Genomic DNA, 6259 nt, shown 5'->3' with positions numbered 1-6259 from the left:
GCTTACCAATGCAAGAAAGCATTTATTGTTGAATTATTTTCTTTTGTCTACTGTAGTGGTAAATTGTCACTTTTGGATACGTATCGTTTCACTGGACATTAGAATGATTAGATTCCTTAATCCCACCTCCCAAATATAATATTCGCCCCCTCTCCATAAACATGTCAGATTAAGGGGAGTGGCCCACCCTCTGGAGAAGCAGTCAAATCACTATTTCACAAAAACTCATAACCTTCTTATGACTTGTTAAACATCACATCCTCAAACTTCACTACCCTCCTTTAGTCGTCACCTCGTTCTGCTCTAACTGAACAGCGTTGCATATATCCAGATTATATACCTGTCCTAAACAGTAGCCCCCCCCCTAAAATATAAACACATACCTGATACAAAGGGTGGCTCAGAATCGCTCTGTTCAAGCCAGTCCTTAGCTTCTGCCACTTGTCAAGAATTATCCACCACTGCTCACTGATAGGCTACATTCTAATCTGGGGGAGGCAATAGGGCAAGGGGTTGGTTTGAGACTCACCCTTTGTTCCCGCCCCTAGACACCTCTTTTAGATCTGAAAGGATAATATGGATGTGTCCACGATATGGTCATGGCTCCAGGAAGGTGGCGTTTCCCATCTTATTAGCTATGCATACATAGGGAAAAGGTCTGCTTCTGGTCAGGGGTCTGTAAGGACTGAATGGGTACACAGTGGATTGGATGCACACACGCACAAGTGGTTTGATCAACATTTAAATAGATGAATTGATTATCGTATGGCATGAATATGTAATGATCCTTCTCCAAGATAATGAATGAGGACCTTTTCACCAAAATAAGTAGGATGAAACAAAAACTGAAACTAACAGTAACATCCCTCCCCTTTTCTGTTGGCAATTGTAAAGTCACTGGATAAAAAACTGGATGAGCTCATTTCGAGTTTCCTATCAACGGGACCTGAAAATGGTAATATCCTATATTTCTCAGAGTCGTGGCTGAATGAGGACATGGACAATATACATCTCGCTGGTTTTTCATCGTCAAGACCAGAGAGCAGACCCGGGCAAGATGGCAGGAGGCTGGGTAGTGTCTCTGTTAACAACAGCTGGTTCGCAATCTGTAATGTTATGAAAGTAAAGTTTTTGCTCGCCTGAGTTAGAATACCTCATGATAATCTGCAGACCATACTTTTTAAGAAGTGACCCACATGTACAATTCTACAGTTTGCTATAGAAGACTATAGTACTTACGATAGAATACGATAATAAACTAATATACAGTACAATACTATACTACACACTGTAGTATCCCTCAATCATGTCTAATACTTACTATAGATTGCTGTAGAATACTATATCAAATACTGAAGTACTTACTATAAAAGCACTGTATTCAATTCTACAGTAATGTCTGCAAAAACACTACACTTTTTCAACTACAGTATTTCATTTGCATATACACTTCCAATTCCCCTCCCCCATATCGCAATTTGTGCCACCTATATGTGAGAAACCAACATACCAAGTAGAGATGATATATTGTGTTCCCTACAGTTTATACAAAAGAGCAGAAGTGCTGAACAATCTGTTTAGACCCCAGTCCTACATAGCTACAGATTATAGCAAAGGTGTTTTACTATTTCTGCTGAAGGTTTCCTCCACTTCTACAGTGCCTTGGGAAAGAATTCAGACCCCTTGACTTTTTCCACATTTTGTTACGTTACGGCCTTATTCTAAAATGTATTTAAAAAAATAATTCACACCATAATGACAAAGTGTAAACAGGTTTTTCAACGTTTTTACAAAAGTATTAAAAATGAAAAACCGATACGTACAGTTGAAGTCGGAAGTTTACATACAACAGCCAAATACATTTAACCTCAGTTTTTCACAATTCCTGACATTCAGTCCAATTAAAAATTCCCTGTCTTAGGTCCGTTAGGATCACCACTTTATTTTAAGAATGTGAAATGTCAGAATAATAGTAGAGTGATTTTATTTCAGCTTTTATTTCTTTCATCACATTCCCAGTGCGTCAGGAGTTTACATATACTCAATTAGTATTTGGTAGCATTGCCTTTAAATTGTTTAACTTGGGTCAAACGTTTTGGGTAGCTTTCCACAAGCTCCCCACAATAAGTTGGGTGAATTTTGGCCAATTCCTCCTGACAGAGCAGGTTTGTAGGCCTCCTTGCTCACACACACTTTGTCAGTTCTCCCCACGGATTGTCTATGGGATTGAGGTCAGGGCTTTGTGATGGCCTCTCCAAGACCTTGACTTTGTTGTCCTTAAGCCATTTTGCCACAACTTTGATGGCATCTATTTTGTGAAGTGCACCAGTCCCTCCTGCAGCAAAGCACTCTCACAACATGATGCTGCCACCCCCGTGCTTCATGATTGGGATGGTGTTCTTCGGCTTGCAAGCTTCCCCTTTTTTCCGCCAAACATAACGATGGTCATTATGGCCAAACGGTTCTATTTTTGTTTCATCAGACCAGAGGACATTTTTCCAGAAAGTACGATCTTTGTCCCCATGTGCAGTTGCAAACTGTAGTCTGGCAATTTTTATGGCGGTTTTGGAGCAGTGGCTTCTTCCTTGCTGAGCGGCCTTTCAGGTTATGTCAATATAGGACTCGTTTTACTGTGGATATAGCTACTTTTGTACCTGTTTCCTCCAGCATCTTCACAAGGTCCTTTGCTGTTGTTCTGGGATTGATTTGCACTTTTCGCACCAAATTACATTAATCTCTAGGAGACAGAACACGTCTCCTTCCTGAGCGGTATGACGGCTGCGTGGTTCAATGGTGTTTATACTTGCGTACTATTGTTTGTACAGATGAACGTGGTACCTTCAGGCGTTTGGAAATGGCTCCCAAGGATGAACCAGACTTGTGGAGGTCTACAATTTTTTTCTGAAGTCTTGGCTGATTTTCTTTTGATTTTCACATGACGTCAAGCAATGAGGCACTGAGTTTGAAGGTAGGCCTTGAAATACATCCTTAGGTACATAATTGACTCAATTATGCCAATTAGCCTATCAAAATCTTCTAAAGCCATGACATGAAACTATTTAATCAATTTTAGAGTAAAAAAGTCAAGGGATCTGAATACTTTCCGAAGGCACGTATGCCAAAGATAATAAAACAAAAACAGTATAGTAAATATTACATTAATGTCTGAAAAACTGTCCAGTTCATACTACAGTCCACAAAAACACTCCAGTAAACATTAGTGTATTACAGTCTGCTAAAACCCTACAGTAAATATTACAGTATACTACAATCCACAAAAACACTACATTCATTACGGTAGTATATACTCGTTTCCTTTTAGTATAGTTATTGAAGAATTTAAAAAATAATGGGAAAATATTGTACAATCCAGGTGTGCAAACCTCATGATGACTTACCCCAAAAGACACTCAGCTGTAATCGCCTCCAAAGGTGCTTCTACAAAGTATTGACTCAGGGGTGTGAATAATTATGTAAAACATTTTTTTTCTGTATTTCATTTTCAACAAATTTGCTAACATTTCTAAAAACATGTTTTCATTTTGTCATTCTGGGGTATTGTGTGTAGATGGGTGAGAAACTATATATTTAATCAATTTTGAATTCAGACTGTAACATAACAAAATATTGAGTGGGATGAGTCAAGTAGGATGAATACTTTCTGAAGGCTGTGTGTGTGTGTGTGTGTGTGTGTGTGTGTGTGTGTGTGTGTGTGTGTGTGTGTGTGCGTATGTATGTACAGTGGGGCAAAAAGTATTTAGTCAGCCACCAATTGTGCAAGTTCTCCCACTTAAAAAGATGAGAGAGGCCTGTAATTTTCATCATAGGTACACTTCAACTATGACAGACAATGTTAAAAAAACATCCAGAAAATCACATTGTATGATTTTTTTATTAATTTATTTGCAAATTCTGGTGGAAAATAAGTATTTGGTCAATAACAAAAGTTTATCTCAATACTTTGTTACATACCCTTTGTTGGCAATGACAGAGGTCAAACGTTTTCTGTAAGTCTTCTGTAAGTCACAAGGTTTTCACACACTGTTGCTGGTATTTTGGCCCATTCCTCCATGCAAATCTCCTCTAGAGCAGTGATGTTTTTGGGCTGTTGCTTGGCAACACGAACTTTCAACTCCCTCCAAAGATTTTCTATGGGGTTGAGATCTGGAGACTGGCTAGAACACTACAGGACCTTGAAATGCTTCTTACGAAGCCACTCATTCGTTGCCCGGGCGGTGTGTTTGGGATCATTGTCATGCTGAAAGACCCAGCCACGTTTCATCTTCAATGCCCTTGCTGATGGTAGGCTTTGTTACTTTGGTCCCAGCTCTCTGCAGGTCATTCACTAGGTCCCCCCGTGTGGTTCTGGGATTTTTGCTCACCGTTCTTGTGATAATTCTGACCCCACGGGGCGAGATCTTGCGTGGAGCCCCAGATCGAGGGAGATAGGTGGCTGACTAAATACTTTTTTACCCCACTGTATGTATGTGTATATGACTAAAAGTATTTGGACACCTGTCATCGAACTTCTCATTCCATAATCATGGGCATTAATATGGAGTTGGTCCCCCTTTTGCTGCTAAAACATCTTTCACAACAGCCTCAACTCTTCTGGGAAGTCTTTCCTCTAGATGTTAGAACATTGCTGTGGCGACCTCCTTTTAATCAGCCACAAGAGCATTTGTGAGATGGGCACTGATGTTGGGCAATTAGACCTGGCTGGCAGTCTGCGTTCAATTCATTCCAAAGGTATTCGATGGGTTTGAGGTCAGGGCTCTGTGCAGGCCAGTCAAGTTCTTCCACGCCGATCGCAACAAACCATTTCTGTATGGACTTCACTTTGTGCACAGGGGCATTGTGATGCTGAAACAGAAAAGGGCCTTCCCCAAACTGTTGCCAGAAATGTGGAAGCACAGAATCATCTAGAATGTCATTGTATGCTGTAGCGTTAAGATTTCCCCTCACTGAAAATAAGGGGCGTAGCCCAAACCATGAAAAACAGCTCCAGACCATTATTCCACCTCCACCAAACTGTACATTTGGCACTATGCATTGGGGCAGGTAGCGTTTTCCTGGCATCCATCAAACCCAGGTTTGTCAGTGAAGCTGATGCTAAGCTACAGGACTATATCGCTAGCATAGACTGGAATATGTTCCAGGATTCATAAAATAACATTGAGGAATTTACCACATCAGTCACCAGGTTCATTAATAAGTGTGTCAATGACGTCATCCCCACAGTGACTGTACATACAAACCCCAACCAGCAAAAATAGATTACAAGCAACATCCTCACTGAGCTAAAGGCACTAATCCGGACGCTTATAACAAATTCCGCTATGACCTCCGATGAGCCACCAAACAGGTAAAGCGTCAATTTAGGACTAAGATCGAATCCTGCTATGCCAGATCTGACATCAGACAGATGCCCACAGGTCCTCAAAATGTTCTACAACTGAAACATTGAGTGCATCTTGACTGGTTGCATCACGGCTTTGTATGGCAACTGAAAGGCACCCAACTGGAAGGCGCTACAGAGGGCGGTGAGTACGGCCCAGTACATGACTGGGGCTGAGCTCCCTCCCAGCCATACTAGACGGTGTATGAGGAATGCCCCAAAAATTGTAAGACTCCAGCCACCCAAGCCATAGACTGCTCTCTCTGTTACTGCAAACTAGTGGTACCAGTATACCAAGTCTGGAACCAACAGGACCCTGAACAGCTTCTAACCCCAAGCCCAAAGACTGCTAAACAAGACGGCTTAATAGCTAATCAAATGGCTACCCAGACTACTTGCATTGACCCCTTTGGCACTAACTCTCTTGCATTGATTCTATGCACACACACACCGGACTCTACCCACGCAATCACACATACTTACACTACCACCACAACACACACAAACACACTAAATAGAACCAACAGTCCATCATTACTTTAAGACATGACGGTAAGTCAATACGGAACATTTGAGCATTTCTTCAAGTGCAGTCACAAAAACCATCAGGCACTATGATGAAACCGGCTCTCATGAGGACCGCCACAGGAATGGAAGACTCCTCTGCTGCAGATGATAAGATAAGTTCATCAGAGTTAACTGCACCTCAGAACTTGCAGCCCAAATAAATGTTTCACAGAGTTCAAGTAACAGACACATCTTAACATCAACTGTTCAGAGGAGACTACTTGAACCAGGCCTTCATGGTCGAATTGCTGCAAAGAAACCACTACTATACGACACCAATAAGAAAAAGAGACT

The sequence above is a fragment of the Oncorhynchus keta genome, chromosome 31 (assembly GCF_023373465.1).
Source record: "Oncorhynchus keta strain PuntledgeMale-10-30-2019 chromosome 31, Oket_V2, whole genome shotgun sequence".
NCBI lineage: Eukaryota > Metazoa > Chordata > Actinopteri > Salmoniformes > Salmonidae > Oncorhynchus > Oncorhynchus keta.
This window is presented reverse-complemented; position numbering follows the sequence as displayed.